The following is a 15886-nucleotide window of genomic DNA, read 5'->3' on the forward strand; positions in this document are numbered from 1 at the left end:
AGATGGATATAGCTATAAACAGTAAAGGCTAACAAATCATAACTGGTCAACGAATCTGCCCTACCAAATAAACAACCATATGTAGAATTAAACAGCAAGCTAATAGGGTAACTTGCAGAGTCAGCTGGTAGCCTCCATATTTTATCGTTTTAAAATTGAATAAAAAGTCTAACATTTAGGAACGTTACTTGAGCACCTTTAATCAGGAGACTATATCAATAGAGTTCACCCTGTAAAGAAATGGTCATCCCATTCCACGCCTGGGCAGAGTGTATACAGGAGAACTGTCCTCAGTTTCTGCGGTCACCCCTCCAGGACCGGGACTTACACGTAGGTCAGTAGGTGAATGTGTAACTTCTCTGATCGTTCTGTCCGTCTTCTCAGAGATTCTCCCCTCCTGAGTCTGCTTCAGCTCCCCAGCGCTAGGAACAGGTCTGATCAGCACCGCCGAGACAAAGTGTGCTGATGTTGGTGAGCCGCACACACCAAACCGCTGCTGTGGTTGAGGTGAATATAACTTCAGTGCCTGTCTAGCGTCTGTGTCTTCTCCATTCCCAATTGCGGCCAAAGTGTACATCACCATGTCGTGAGGCTCCGCACTCTCAGCCGGTATAGGTAGCGGTCCTGCACCATCTTGGGACATATATGGTGCGGTGAAGCGTGCAGACCATTTGGCAAGTATTGCTAGCATATCCGAAAGGTGGCTCTCAAATATGTCGGAAATCACTTCCACAAGTGTTGTACTAGCCATAGTTTTCTGCTGTATGTAGTAGATTAGTCTTTAGTTAGGTGCGATCTGGATTTTTAATTGCTGCGTAGGCTGAAAAAGATGGCCACTCTCAGGGGTTCCCTTCAGCAGATCTTGCTCCGTGAAAATGAAAAACCGTCTATTTATCACTCCCTGTTTGGAGCTTAGGTGTGCAGGTCTCCTGGACTTCCAGAGTCCCTCTTTTAGAAGTCAAACATGAGCTTGAACGGGCGCTAAGGTTACTTTTTTTGCATAATTTAGCTGGAGCTCTTGTGAAACACGTCGATTCAGCTCCATAGTTAGCTCCGCCCCCCAGGGGTTACATTTTTTTAATAGAGTGGTGGCGATGTGGGGGGACCTCGGTTTAGGGGTACATAGGTAGTTTATGGGTGTTAGTGTACTTTAGAGCACAGTAGTTAAGAGGTTTATGAACCGGCGTTAGCCCAGAAAGCTCTTAACTCCTGACTTTTTTCTGCGGCTGGAGTTTTGTCGTTAGATTTCTAACGCTCACTTCAGCCACGACTCTAAATACCGGCGTTAGAAAGATCCCATTGAAAAGATAGGATACGCAAATGGCGTAGGGGGATCTGCGGTATGGAAAAGTCGCGGCTGCAAAGTGAGCTTTAGACCCTTACCTACAAGACTCTAAATACCAGCGGTAGCCCAAAACCAGCATTAGGAGCCTCTAACGCTGGTTTTGACGGCTAACGCCAAACTCTAAATCTAGCCGTTAGAAAGTTGTTTAAAATTGCGTGCTCTTAACTTAACACATTTTTTTACAAATGCGTTGGCTAAATTACAGAGGTGGCAGTCATTTCCTATATCCTGTTCAGCAAAGGTTATGCCGATTTAAATAATTTTATTACCTCAACTGTTATATAAAATACAAAATGTACCACTGTTTATTTCTAAGAAGGATATTAAAGCTTTTTATAAAGCATGTGCTATTTTTATATGGAATGGGGAAAGGCATTTATTATCTATTCATAAATGAACACAATTTACGGTATTTGGTGGATTTGCTTTCCCCAATATTGAGTGTTACAATATTATTACGCTGGTTTGATATGCAATTGATTGGTGCACCAAAGGAAATTATCTAACGTATTGTGAACTTGAAGAAGCTCTAATTTCTCCATTTTTGCAGTGCTACATTGTCCGAAAAAACCAACTACCAGTAAATATTCAGAATAGGATTATTATTATTTGGAATACTGTCACTGCTTGGCAGACTTTATGAAATATGTTAGATATAAACTACCAAATGTCCCCTTTTTTTACAATTACTGGTAACCCAAACTTCATTCCAAGGGTAACCTCACAGGTCTTTAGAACTTGGACACAGAACGATTTGATGTTTTTAACTCAAATCTTAGATAGTGATAGCCAGATTAAGTCCTTTGAGGCTATGAGGCCTATCTATCAAGCCGTCAACTGTGCTGCATTCGTCGGGACCAATAGGCTCGCCTAACATCGCGGCCGTGGACCGGAATACGCTATCCTTATTTGTAAAAAAAGCTGTCAAAAAGCCGCGCATCAAGTACGGGGCGATGAGCAGCGGACTGTTGTTAACTAACAGTCATCAATCTCGCTGCTATTCGGCTTTTTCCCAACTTTATTTATACCCTGTCACTAAACGCTGCCACTATACTAAAATGTTTAATCCCTATCCCGCCACTCCCCGACCCTGCCGCAACTAAATAAAATTATTAACCCCTATCCCTCCGCTCCCGGAGCCCACCGTAACTCTAATAAAGTTATTAACCACTATCCCGCCACTCCCGAACCCCTCCGCAACTAAATAAATGTATTAACCCCTAAACCCCTGGCCTCCCACATCACTACCACTTACTAAACCTATTAACCCCTAAACCGCCAGCCCCCCACATCGCAATAAACTAAATTAAGCTATTAACCCCTAAACCTAACAACCCGCTAACTTTACATTAAATGTTAACTCATCCCTATTTTATAATAAATTTAAACTTACCTTTAGAATTAAAATAAACTATATTAAACTATTAATTAACCTACACTAACTATTATACTAAAATTACATTAAACTATATTAAACTATTAATTAACCTACCCTATTATAATAAAATTACATTAAACTATATTAAACTAATAATTAACCTACCCTATTATACTAAAATTACATTAAAATATATTAAACTATTAATTAACCTACCCTAACTATTATACTAAAATTACATTAACCCCTTAATGACCAAGGACGTACGCCACACGTCCTAAAAAAAAAGACAGTTAATGACCGAGGACGTGTGGCGTACGTCCTTGGTCTGGAAAGCAGCTGGAAGCGATCCTGCTCGCTTCCAGCTGCTTTCCGGTTATTGCAGTGATGCCTCGATATGGAGGCATCCTGCAATAACCCCCCTTGGCCATCCGATGCAGAGAGAGCCACTCTGTGGCCCTCTCTGCACCGGACATCGGTGGCCGGTATCGTTGGTGGGTGGGAGCAAGTCTGGGAGGCGGGTGGGCGGCCATCGATGTGCCGAGTGGAGGGAAGGGGGGCGGGGGGGAAGGGAGCGCACGCGTGCACGGGGGGCGGCGGGCGGGCGCGTGCACGGGGCGGGAGTGGGAGGGAACCGCTACACTACAGAAAAATAAAATTGTTAAAAGTTAAAAAAAAAATGTTTTCAAATTTAGAAGTAAACATCTAAGGGATCAGGAAGAGGTGGGGGGTTGGTCTGGGGGGGGTGGGAAGCTACACTACAGAAAAGGGCATTTTCTTTTTAAAAAAGGCACATTTGTTGCTAAACTGGGTACTGGCAGACAGCTGCCAGTACCCAAGATGGCGCCCATTAAGGCAGAGGGGGAGGGTTAGAGAGCTGTTTGGTGGGGGATCAGTGAGGTTGGGGACTAAGGGGGGATCCTACACAGCAGCATATGTAAATATGCCAAAAAAAACCCCAAAAAAGCCCAAATATAGCTTTCTCTTGTTAAGTGTAGTCAGTCCACGGGTCATCCATTACTTATGGAATATATCTCTTCCTAACAGGAAGCTGCAAGAGGATCACCCAAGATGAGCTGCTATATAGCTCCTCCCCTCACATGTCATATTCAGTCATTCTCTTGCAGCCTAACTAAAGATAGGTCGCTGTGAGAGGTCTGTGGTGTTTTTTAACTTAGTTTATTTCTTCAATCAAAAGTTTGTTATTTTAAATGGCACCGGAGTGTGCTGTTTGTTCTCAGGCAGCATTAGAAGAAGAATCTGCCTGCGTTTTCTATGATCTTAGCAGACGTAACTAAGATCCACTGGCTGTTCTCATCTGAGGAGTGAGGTAACTTCAGAAAAGGGGAATAGCATGCAGGGCCCCCCTGCAAAAGAGGTATGTGCAGTAAATTATTTTTCTGAGGAATGGAATTGACTGAGAAAATACTGCTGATACCAATGTAACGTAAGTTCAGCCTTAAATGCAGTGATAGTGACTGGTATTAGGCTGATGAGTGTGTGTACACTGAATGTATTTTTCTAAGGAATGGAATTGACTCTGAAAATACTGTTAATACTGAAATAATGTATGAGCCTTAACTGCAGTAAAAGCGACTGGTAGCAGGCTTATTAATAACACTTCATAACTTTTAAAATGTATGTTTAAAACGTTTACTGGCATGTTAATCGTTTTTTGTGAGGTACTTGGTGATAAAACTTATTGGGGCATGATTTTTACCACATGGCCATCTTTGTTTTCTTCATAGAAACAGTTATCTGAGCTTCCCCACTGTTGTAATATGAGTGGGAGGGGCCTATTTTAGCGCTTTTTTGCGCAGTAAAAATTCAGTCACAATCTGTCTACTTCATCCTCCATGATCCAGATCGTCTCTAGAGAGCTCAGGGGTCTTCAAAATTCATTTTGAGGGAGGTAATCAGTCACAGCAGACCTGTGACAGTGTGTTTTGACTGTGATAAAAACGTTAATAATTAAATTGTTATCCGTTTTTGGGTATTAAGGGGTTAATCATCCATTTGCTGGTGGGTGCAATCGTTTGCTAACTTAATACATTTACTGTGAAAAATTGGTTGCTATAACTATTTTGGTTCATTGTTATTTCAACTGTGACAGTTTTTTGTGCTTCTTAAAGGCACAGTAGCGTTTTTTATATTGCTTGTAAATTTATTTAGAAAAGTATTTCCAAGCTTGCTAGTCTCATTGCTAGTCTGTTTAAACATGTCTGACACAGATGAATCTCTTTGTTCACTATGTTTAAAGGCCAATGTGGAACCCAATAGAAATTTGTGTACTAATTGCATTGATGTTACTTTAAATAAAAGTCAATCTTTACATGTAAATAAATTATCACCAGACAACGAGGGGGAAGTTATGCCGACTAACTCTCCTCACGTGTCAGTACCTTCGCCTCCCGCTCAGGAGGTGCGTGATTTTGTGGCGCCAAGTACATCAGGGAGGCCCTTACAAATCACTTTGCAAGACATGGCTACTGTTATGATAGAAGTATTATCTAAATTGCCAGAATTAAGAGGCAAGCGCGATAGCTCTGGGTTAAGGACAGAGCGCGCGGATGAGGTGAGAGCCATGTCAGATACTGCGTCACAGTTTGCAGAACATGAAGACGGAGAGCTTCATTCTGTGGGTGACGGATCTGATCCAGGGAGACTGGATTCAGAGATTTCTAATTTTAAATTTAAGCTTGAGAACCTCCGCATATTGCTAGGGGAGGTATTAGCGGCTCTGATTGATTGTAACACGGTTGCAATTCCAGAAAAATTATGTAGGTTGGATAGATAATATGCGGTACCGGTGTGTACTGACGTGTTTCCTATACCTAAAAGGCTTACAGAGATTATTAGCAAGGAGTGGGATAGACCTGGTGTGCCTTTTTCCCCTCCTCCCATATTTAGGAAAATGTTTCCTATAGACGCCACCACACGAGACTTATGGCAGACGGTCCCTAAGGTGGAGGGAGCAGTTTCTACTTTAGCTAAGCGTACCACTATCCCGGTGGAGGATAGTTGTGCCTTTTCAGATCCAATGGATAAGAAATTAGAGGGTTACCTTAAGAAAATGTTTGTTCAACAAGGTTTTATCTTACAGCCCCTTGCATGCATTGCGCCTGTCACTGCTGCGGCGGCATTCTGGTTTGAGTCTCTGGAAGAGGCCATTCGCACAGCTCCATTGGATGAAATTATGAATAAGCTTAAAGCACTTAAGCTAGCTAACGCATTTGTTTCTGATGCCGTCATACATTTAACCAAACTTACGGCTAAGAACTCTGGATTCGCCATCCAAGCGCGCAGAGCGCTATGGCTTAAATCCTGGTCAGCTGACGTGACTTCTAAATCTAAATTGCTTAATATTCCTTTCAAAGGGCAGACCTTATTCGGGCCCGGCTTGAAAGAAATTATCGCTGACATTACCGGAGGTAAGGGCCATGCTCTACCTCAGGACAGGGCCAAATCAAAGGCCAAACAGTCTAATTTTCGTGCCTTTCATAACTTCAAGGCAGGAGCAGCATCAACTTCCTCCGCTCCAAAACAGGAAGGAGCTGTTGCTCGTTACAGGCAGGGCTGGAAAATTAACCAGTCCTGGAACAAGGGCAAGCAGGCCAAGAAACCTGCTGCTGCCCCTAAGACAGCATGAAGAGCGGGCCCCCTATCCGGAAACGGATTTAGTGGGGGGCAGGCTTTCTCTCTTCGCCCAGGCTTGGGCAAGGGATGTCCAGGATCCCTGGGCGTTGGAGATCATATCTCAGGGATATCTCCTGGACTTCAAAACTTCTCCTCCATGAGGGAGATTTCATCTTTCAAGGTTATCAGCAAACCAAATAAAGAAAGAGGCGTTTCTACGCTGTGTACAAGAACTCTTACTAATGGGGGTGATCCACCCAGTTCCGCAGACGGAACACGGGCAAGGATTCTATTCAAATCTATTTGTGGTTCCCTAGAAAGAGGGAACCTTCAGACCAATCTTGGACTTAAAAATCCTAAACAAATTCCTAAGAGTTCCATCATTCAAAATGGAAACTATTCGAACCATCCTTCCCATGATCCAAGAGGGTCAGTACATGACCACAGTGGACTTAAAGGATGCCTACCTTCACATACCGATTCACAAGGATCATTATCGGTACCTAAGATTTGCTTTCCTAGACAGGCATTACCAGTTTGTAGCTCTTCCCTTCGGATTAGCTACGGCTCCAAGAATCTTTACAAAAGTTCTGGGCTCACTTCTGGCGGTACTAAGACCGCGAGGCATAGCGGTGACTCCGTACCTAGACGACATTCTGATACAAGCGTCAAGTTTTCAAACTGCCAAGTCTCATACAGAGATAGTTCTGGCATTTCTGAGGTCGCATGGGTGGAAGGTGAACGTGGAAAAGAGTTCTCTATCACCACTTACAAGGGTTCCCTTTCTAGGGACTCTTATAGATTCTGTAGAGATGAAAATTTACCTGACAGAGGCCAGGTTATCAAAACTTCTAAATGCTTGCCGTGTCCTTCATTCCATTCCACACCCGTCAGTAGCTCAGTGCATGGAAGTAATCGGTTTAATGGTAGCGGCAATGGACATAGTACCATTTGTGCGCCTGCATCTCAGACTGCTGCAATTGTGCATGCTAAGTCAGTGGAACGGGGATTACTCAGATTTGTCCCCCCTGCTAAATCTGGATCAAGAGACCAGAGATTCTCTTCTATGGTGGCTTTCTCGGCCACATCTGTCCAAGGGGATGACCTTTCGCAGGCCAGATTGGACGATTGTAACAACAGACGCCAGCCTTCTAGGCTGGGGCGCTGTTTGGAACTCCCTGAAGGCTCAGGGACTATGGACTCAGGAGGAGAAACTCCTCCCAATAAATATTCTGGAATTAAGAATAATATTCAATGCTCTCCTAGCTTGGCCTCAGTTAGCAACTCTGAGGTTCATCAGATTTCAGTCGGACAACATCACGACTGTGGCTTACATCAACCATCAAGGGGGAACCAGAAGTTCCCTAGCGATGTTGGAAGTCTCAAAGATAATTTGCTGGGCAGAGTCTCACTCTTGCCACCTGTCAGCGATTTACATCCCAGGCGTGGAAAACTGGGAGGCGGATTTTCTAAGTCGCCAGACTTTTCATCCGGGGGAGTGGGAACTACATCCGGAGGTCTTTGCTCAACTGATTCATCGTTGGGGCAAACCAGATCTGGATCTCATGGCGTCTCGCCAGAACGCCAAGCTTTCTTGTTACGGATCCAGGTCCAGGGACCCGGGAGCGGTGCTGATAGATGCTCTGACAGCCCCTTGGGTCTTCAACATGGCTTATGTGTTTCCACCATTCCCGATGCTTCCTCGTTTGATTGCCAAGATCAAACAGGAGAGAGCTTTGGTGATTCTGATAGCACCTGCGTGGCCACGCAGGACCTGGTATGCAGACCTAGTGGACATGTCATCCTGTCCACCGTGGTCTCTGCCTCTGAGACGGGACCTTCTAATTCAGGGTCCTTTCAACCATCCAAATCTAATTTCTCTGAGGCTGACTGCATGGAGATTGAACGCTTGATTCTATCAAAGCGTGGCTTCTCGGAGTCGGTTATTGATACCTTAATACAGGCTAGGAAGCCTGTTACCAGAAAAATTTACCATAAGATATGGCGTAAATATTTATATTGGTGCGAATCCAAGAGTTACTCATGGAGTAAGGTTAGGATTCCTAGGATATTGTCCTTTCTACAAGAGGGTTTAGAAAAGGGCTTATCTGCGAGTTCGTTAAAGGGACAGATTTCTGCTCTGTCTATTCTTCTACACAAACGTCTGGCTGAAGTTCCAGACGTTCAGGCTTTTTGTCAGGCTTTAGCTAGGATTAAGCCTGTGTTTAAGACTGTTGCTCCGCCGTGGAGCTTAAACTTAGTTCTTAACGTTCTTCAAGGCGTTCCATTTGAACCCATTTCATTGATATCAAGCTGTTATCCTGGAAGGTTCTGTTTTTGATGGCTATTTCCTCGGCTCGAAGAGTCTCTGAGTTATCTGCCTTACATTGTGATTCTCCTTATCTGATTTTTCATTCAGACAAGGTAGTTCTGCGTACTAAACCTGGGTTTTTACCTAAGGTAGTTACTAACAGGAATATCAATCAAGAGATTGTTGTTCCATCACTGTGTCCTAACCCTTCTTCAAAGAAGGAACGACTTTTACATAATCTGGACGTAGTCCGTGCCCTGAAGTTCTATTTGCAGGCAACTAAAGATTTTCGTCAAACTTCTTCCCTGTTTGTCGTTTACTCTGGACAGAGAAGAGGTCAAAAGGCTTCGGCTACCTCTCTCTCTTTTTGGCTTCGTAGCATAATACGTTTAGCCTATGAGACTGCTGGACAGCAGCCTCCTGAAAGGATTACAGCTCATTCTACTAGAGCTGTGGCTTCCACCTGGGCCTTTAAAAATGAGGCCTCTGTTGAACAGATTTGCAAGGCTGCAACTTGGTCTTCACTTCACACTTTTTCAAAATTTTACAAATTTGACACTTTTGCTTCTTCGGAGGCTATTTTTGGGAGAAAGGTACTACAGGCAGTGGTTCCTTCTGTTTAATGTTCCTGCCTTGTCCCTCCCTTCATCCGTGTACTTTAGCTTTGGTATTGGTATTCCATAAGTAATGGATGACCCGTGGACTGACTACACTTAACAAGAGAAAACATAATTTATGCTTACCTGATAAATTTATTTCTCTTGTAGTGTAGTCAGTCCACGGCCTGCCCTGTCTTTAAGGCAGATCTAAATTTTAATTAAACTCCAGTCACCACTGCACCCTATGGTTTCTCCTTTCTCGTCTGGTTTTGGTCGAATGACTGAATATGACATGTGAGGGGAGGAGCTATATAGCAGCTCTGCTTGGGTGATCCTCTTGCAGCTTCCTGTTAGGAAGAGATATATTCCATAAGTAATGGATGACCCGTGGACTGACTACACTACAAGAGAAATAAATTTATCAGGTAAGCATAAATTATGTTTTTATTTTAGTACTGGCAGAGTTTCTGCCAGTACTTAAGATGGCGGGGACAATTGTGGGGTGGGGGAGGGAAGAGAGCTGTTTGGGAGGGATCAGGGGGTCTCATGTTTCAGGTGGGAGGCTGAGCTCTACACTAAAGCTAAAATTAACCCGGCAAGCTACATAATTAACCCCTTCACTGCTAGCCATAATACACGTGTGAAATGCAGCGGCATTTGGCGGCCTTCTTATTACCAAAAAGCAACGCCAAAGCCATATATGTCTGCTATTTCTGAACAAAGGGGATCCCAGAGAAGCATTTACAACCATTTGTGCCATAATTGCACAAGCTGTTTGTAAATGATTTTCAGTGAGAAACCTAAAATTGTGAAAAATTTAACGTTTTTTTTAATTTGATCGCATTTGGCGGTGAAATGGTGGCATGAAATATACCAAAACTGGCCTAGATCAATACTTGGGGTTGTCTACTACACTACACTAAAGCTAAAAGTATCCCTAAAAGCTCCCTACATGTTCCATAATTAACCCCTTCACTGCTGGGCATAATACATGTGTAGTGCGCAGTGGCATTTAGCAGCCTTCTAATTACTAAAAAGCAACGCCAAAGCCATATATGTCTGCTATTTCTGAACAAAGGGGATCCCAGAGAAGCATTTACAACCATTTAAGCCATAATTGCACAAGCTGTTTGTAAATAATTTCAGTGAGAAACCAAAAGTTTGTGAAAAAATTAGTAAAAAAGTGAACGATTTTTTGTATTTAATCGCATTTGGCGGTGAAATGGTGGCATGAAATATACCAAAATGGGCCTAGATGAATACTTTGGGATGTCTACTAAAAAAAAATATATACATGTCAATGGATATTCAGAGATTCCTGAAAGATATTAGTGTTCTAATGTAACTAGCGCTAATTTTGAAAAATAATGGTTTGGAAATAGCAAAGTGCTATTTGTATTTATGGCCCTATAACTTACAAAAAAAGTAAAGAACATGTAAACATTGGGTATTTCTAAACTCAGGACAAAATTTAGAAACTATTTAGCACAGTGTTTTTTGGTGGTTGTAGATGTGTAACAGATTTTGGGGGTCAAAGTTAGAAAAAGTGTGTTTTTTTTTCAATTTTTTCCTCATATTTTATAATTTTTTTATAGTAAATTATAAGATATGATGAAAATAATGGTATCTTTAGAAAGTCCATTTAATGACGAGAAAAACGGTATATAATATGTGTGGGTACAGTAAATGAGTAAGAGGAAAATTACAGCTAAACACAAACACCGCAGAAATGTAAAAATAGCCTTGGTCCCAAACGGACAGAAAATGGAAAAGTGCTGTGGTCATTAAGGGGTTAAACTATATTAAACTAATAATTAACCTACCCTAACTATTATACTAAAATTACATTAAACTAACAATTAAATTAACAATATTACATATTTAAAAACCTAACCCTACTCAAGTTATTTAAAACTACTATAAAGAATTACTGTTACAAAAAAATAACAACTAAGTTACACAAAATAAAAAACACTGTTACACATAATAAAAAATAAATTATCAAATATTTAAACTAATTACACCTAATCTAATAGCCCTATCAAAATAAAAAAGCTCCCCCAAAATAAAAAAAACCCTAGCCTACAATAAATTACCAATGCCCCTTAAAAGGGCCTTTTGTGGGGCATTGCCCCAAAGAAATCAGCTCTTTTACCTGTAAAATAAAATACAAACACCCCCCAACAGTAAAACCCACCACCCACACAACCAAACCCCCCAAATAAAAACCTATCTAAAAAACCTAAGCTCCCCATTGCCCTGAAAAGGGCATTTGTATGGGCATTGCCCATAAAAGGGCATTTAGCTCTTTTTTAGCCTAAAGTCCCTAAGCTAAAAATAAAACCCGCCCAATAAACCCTTTAAAAAACCTAACACTAACCCCCTGAAGATCCACTTACAGTTTTCAAAGACCGGACATCCATCCTCATCCAAGTGGCAGAAGTCCTCAGCAAAGCCGGCAGAAGTCTTCATCCAAGCGGGCCGAAGTCTTCCTCCAAATGGGCAGAAGTCTTCATCCAGATGGCATCTTCTATCTTCATCCATCCGGCGCGGAGCGGCTCCATCTTTAAGACATCCGGCGAGGAACATCCTCTTCTTACGACGTCTGTTGCAGAATGAAGTTTCCCTTTAAATGATGTCATCCAAGATGGCGTCCCTTACATTCCGATTGGCTGATAGAATTCTATCAGCCAATAGGAATTAAGGTGGAAAAAATCCTATTGGCTGTTGCAATCAGCCAATAGGATTGCGCTTTCATCCTATTGGCTGATCCAATCAGCCAATAGGATTGAGCTCGCATTTTATTGGCTGGGTACATAAACTCCAAAATCAGGATTGTAGTAGCCAATCTGTATTGAGCATTAGATACTCTGACCAGTGTTCCTTAGTACTAAGTAGTGGTGGGCGGGGCTAAGGAACACTGGTCAGAGTATCTAATGGTCAATACAGATTGGCTACTACGATCCTGATTTTGGAGTTTCTGTACCTGCTTCCAAGCGAGAGGATAGCTATCTGGGCAGCTAATAAGAGTCCAGAGTGCTGTTGTGGCACTTCTCAAGTGCCTTTCTTCTAGTAAGTACAACCCGTATGTGTGTGTGAAGAATCAACACCACTGATGTTGCACTATTGTGGCACCTTCTTCTTTCTTCTACCATTTTACAGATATTATGCATTGTATATGTGGTATTGCCCAAAAATTAACTAATTCTGGAAAAAAAAATTCTTCTGGTTAAATAGAACGTCGGAGTTAAGAATTTCAATCCACCCACAGGATATAATTTTTTTATATACAGTAATAGACAGACAAGAACACAATTTAATCAATACTACTATTATGATAGGACGTAATCTAATTTTGAAGAACTGGAAGAATATAAAAGCCCCTACAATATGTCTATTAAGACAATTCAATCTCAGATTATTTTCGAACAGTTTAACTTCACAACATTTCTAGAGACGTAGATTGCAATTTTTTTTCCGAAATGGCTTAAAATGATACTCTCTTTCCCAATAATATGAGGGAATTTGGAGAGGCAGAGGATGGTCGAGTTGGAGATTCTTTTTTTTTTTTTCTCTTATGAGTGATATTTTGGTTTTTGTTAACAGGTTAAATATAAAATGAAAAAAAAAAAATCCAACATTGTATATCTCTTTTTGCACTCATAGTAGTCTATAGAAGAGATCATGTGAGAATAAATTGTTAAATGCTAATTTTTTAATTTATGATGTTTAACTTGTGTATTCTCTTCAAGCTATTTTCTTTTCGCCCTGCGTGGCTTCTCAATAACTATGTGGTATATTCTTATACATTGTTGGACTTAAATAAATAAATATATATTAAAAAAAAATTGTGTGCTCTATCTGAATCATAAAAGGTTTCATGTCCCTTTAACCATGTGATTAATCCCTTGGCAGGGTTTGAATACAGAGTTGTGGCATTGCTAGTGTTAAAATTACATGCTCTAACAAATTTAATTATTATGGCCTTTAAATTGTATCTAATATTTTGCTACTTAAATATATTATTTCAACTCATTAAAGTGACAAAACAAATAACAATTTGTATCTTCTCATCTTCAATTAGACATTTTTATTGCAAAACACAGGTATATAATCCTACAATTTGGTGTTTTAGGAAGGAAAGGTAATGCTAAATGTGTAACCACGGAGTAAGCATTTGGATGTTTAGGAAATACATTTTTCTTTGCATTTTTGGTGGCAAACACACAACAGATGCACCAATTGATCACCTCCAATTTCTTAGAATACCCCCAAATATGTATTTTCTCATTAACACCAATAACAAAGCAAAATCAGGCTACCAACTGTTAACAGGTGACTAGTATAAATCTGATGATCACATGACAGCATAGGGACTTGAAACCCTAATTTAAAGGGCCATAATACCCAAATGTTTAAACACTTGAAAGTGATGCAGCATATGAGTATTATGTCCCTTTAAATGGTGCGATCACTCATTTGTATAGTCAGAGTTATGATAAAGCCTTCTAGAGAGGCACCAGATTCATCAAGATAAGTCCAATGCTGTGATGTAGGGACACTTATTTGATATAGGGTCTCACATACCTCTGCATATTTTGGTGGTGAGAGAGGGGCTATTCTACCCCACATCATTATGTCCATATGCTTAAGGATATATAATGGTGATCCTGGGTATATCACCTCTCACTTAAAAGATAAAACACCAATTTGGTGTGCATCTTGGGATGTGAGTGTTTCTTTTAATACTCAGAACATTATAAAATTCACCTAGTAGATTGGTGATTGTCATTTCAATAGCAATACACAGAGGGTCATGTGATCCTTCATTTGGTAGAGGGAATCCCTCATTCATATAAGGGATGTTTTCTGTGTGTGCTAGTGGCTCCTTTGTTTATTTGTTGATAATTAACATACATTATTATTTTATTTTTTAAAATATTATTATACATCCTACGACATAATACATAATTCATCATTTTGGAGTACTGCTGTGTTTATATGATTTATGGGAAATAAACCCATATTGTTTTCCTTTATGTTTCAGATAGAGCATACCATTTTAAACAGGTTTCTAATTTAAATCTATTATTACATATTATTCTTTCTCTTGGTATTTTTTGTTGAAAAGCAGAGGTGAAAGCTTAGGAACCTGCCTATTTTTAGTACACTATGGGGTAAATTTATTAAAGTGCAGACAGACATCATATGATGTGTCGGCATTTATCATAGCACCAGCAGTTCTTGTGAACTGCTGGTGCAATGCCGCCCCCTGCAGATTCGCGGCCAGGAGGTGTCAATCAACCCGATCGTATTATTATTATTGTTATGGAGCAGCAGTCTTTAGACCGCTGCTTCATAACTTCTGTTTCCGGCGAGTCTGAAGGCTCTCCGGAAACACGGAGCGTACGGAGCTTGATAAATTGACCTCTCTATGGCAGCAGTTTTGCAAGAATGCTATCCATTTGTAAGAGCACTAGACTGCAGCACTATTCCCTGACATGTAGTGCTCCAGATGCCTAGGTATCTCTTCAACACAGAATATCATGGGAACTAAGCTAATTTGATAATAGAAGTAAACTGGAAACTTTAATTTAAAATGTTATTCTCTGTCTGAATCACAAAAGAACATTTTTTGGATTTCATATCCCTTTAATAGTTGACCCACAAAAACTTAAAATTTTGCTTGCTTTTACTGCTACTTAGTTTTATTATTGGCAGATCATGACAAGAAGGTGTTCTGTGCTAAAATATTACAAACATATTTTATTTAGTCTTTTTAACCTACAGTATATGATTCTGACATGATTTAAAGGGACACTCAATCAAAATTAAACTTTCATTATTCAGATAGAGCTTGCCATTTTAAACAACTTTCAAATTTACTTCCATTCACTAAATGTGCACAGTTTTTTTATATTTAAACTTTTTGATTCACCAGCTCCTACTGAGCATGTGCAAGAATAAGTGTGTATGCATTTGTGAATAGCTGATGGCTGTCACATGGTACGTGTATGCATTTGTGATTGGCTGATGGCTGTCACATGGTACAGGGGGAGTGGAAATAGACATAACATTTAAAATTGTCAGAAAAAAATCTATTACTCATTTGAAGTTCAGACTAAGTGCTATTGCATTGTCTGGTTATCTTGCATTTGTTGATTATGCAAATCTACTGTGTTGACTGGTCCTTTAATATCCTGTTCTTCTCAACGAATTACTAAATTAAAGGGATATGAAACCCAAACATTATTCAGATAGAGAATACAATTTTAAACAACTTTTCAGTTTACTTCAATTAGCAAATTTGCTTCATTCCTTTGGTATTCTTTGTTAAAGGAGCAGCATTGCACTACAGCAAGTTAGCTGAACAAATTGGGTGAACCGATGACAAGAGGTATATATGTGCAGCCACCAATCAGCAAGTGCAACCGAAAATGGGCCGGCTCCTAAGCTTACATTCCTGCTTTTTAAAATAAAGATACCAAGAGAATGAAGAAAATTTGATAAGAAGAGTAAATTAGAAAGTTGCTTTAAATTGCATGTTTTATCTGAATCATGAAAGAAAACATCTGGGTTTAGTATCTCTTTAACCTCTTAAGGACATATGACAGAAT

This window comes from Bombina bombina, chromosome 6, assembly GCF_027579735.1.
Source record: "Bombina bombina isolate aBomBom1 chromosome 6, aBomBom1.pri, whole genome shotgun sequence".
NCBI classification, from domain to species: domain Eukaryota; kingdom Metazoa; phylum Chordata; class Amphibia; order Anura; family Bombinatoridae; genus Bombina; species Bombina bombina.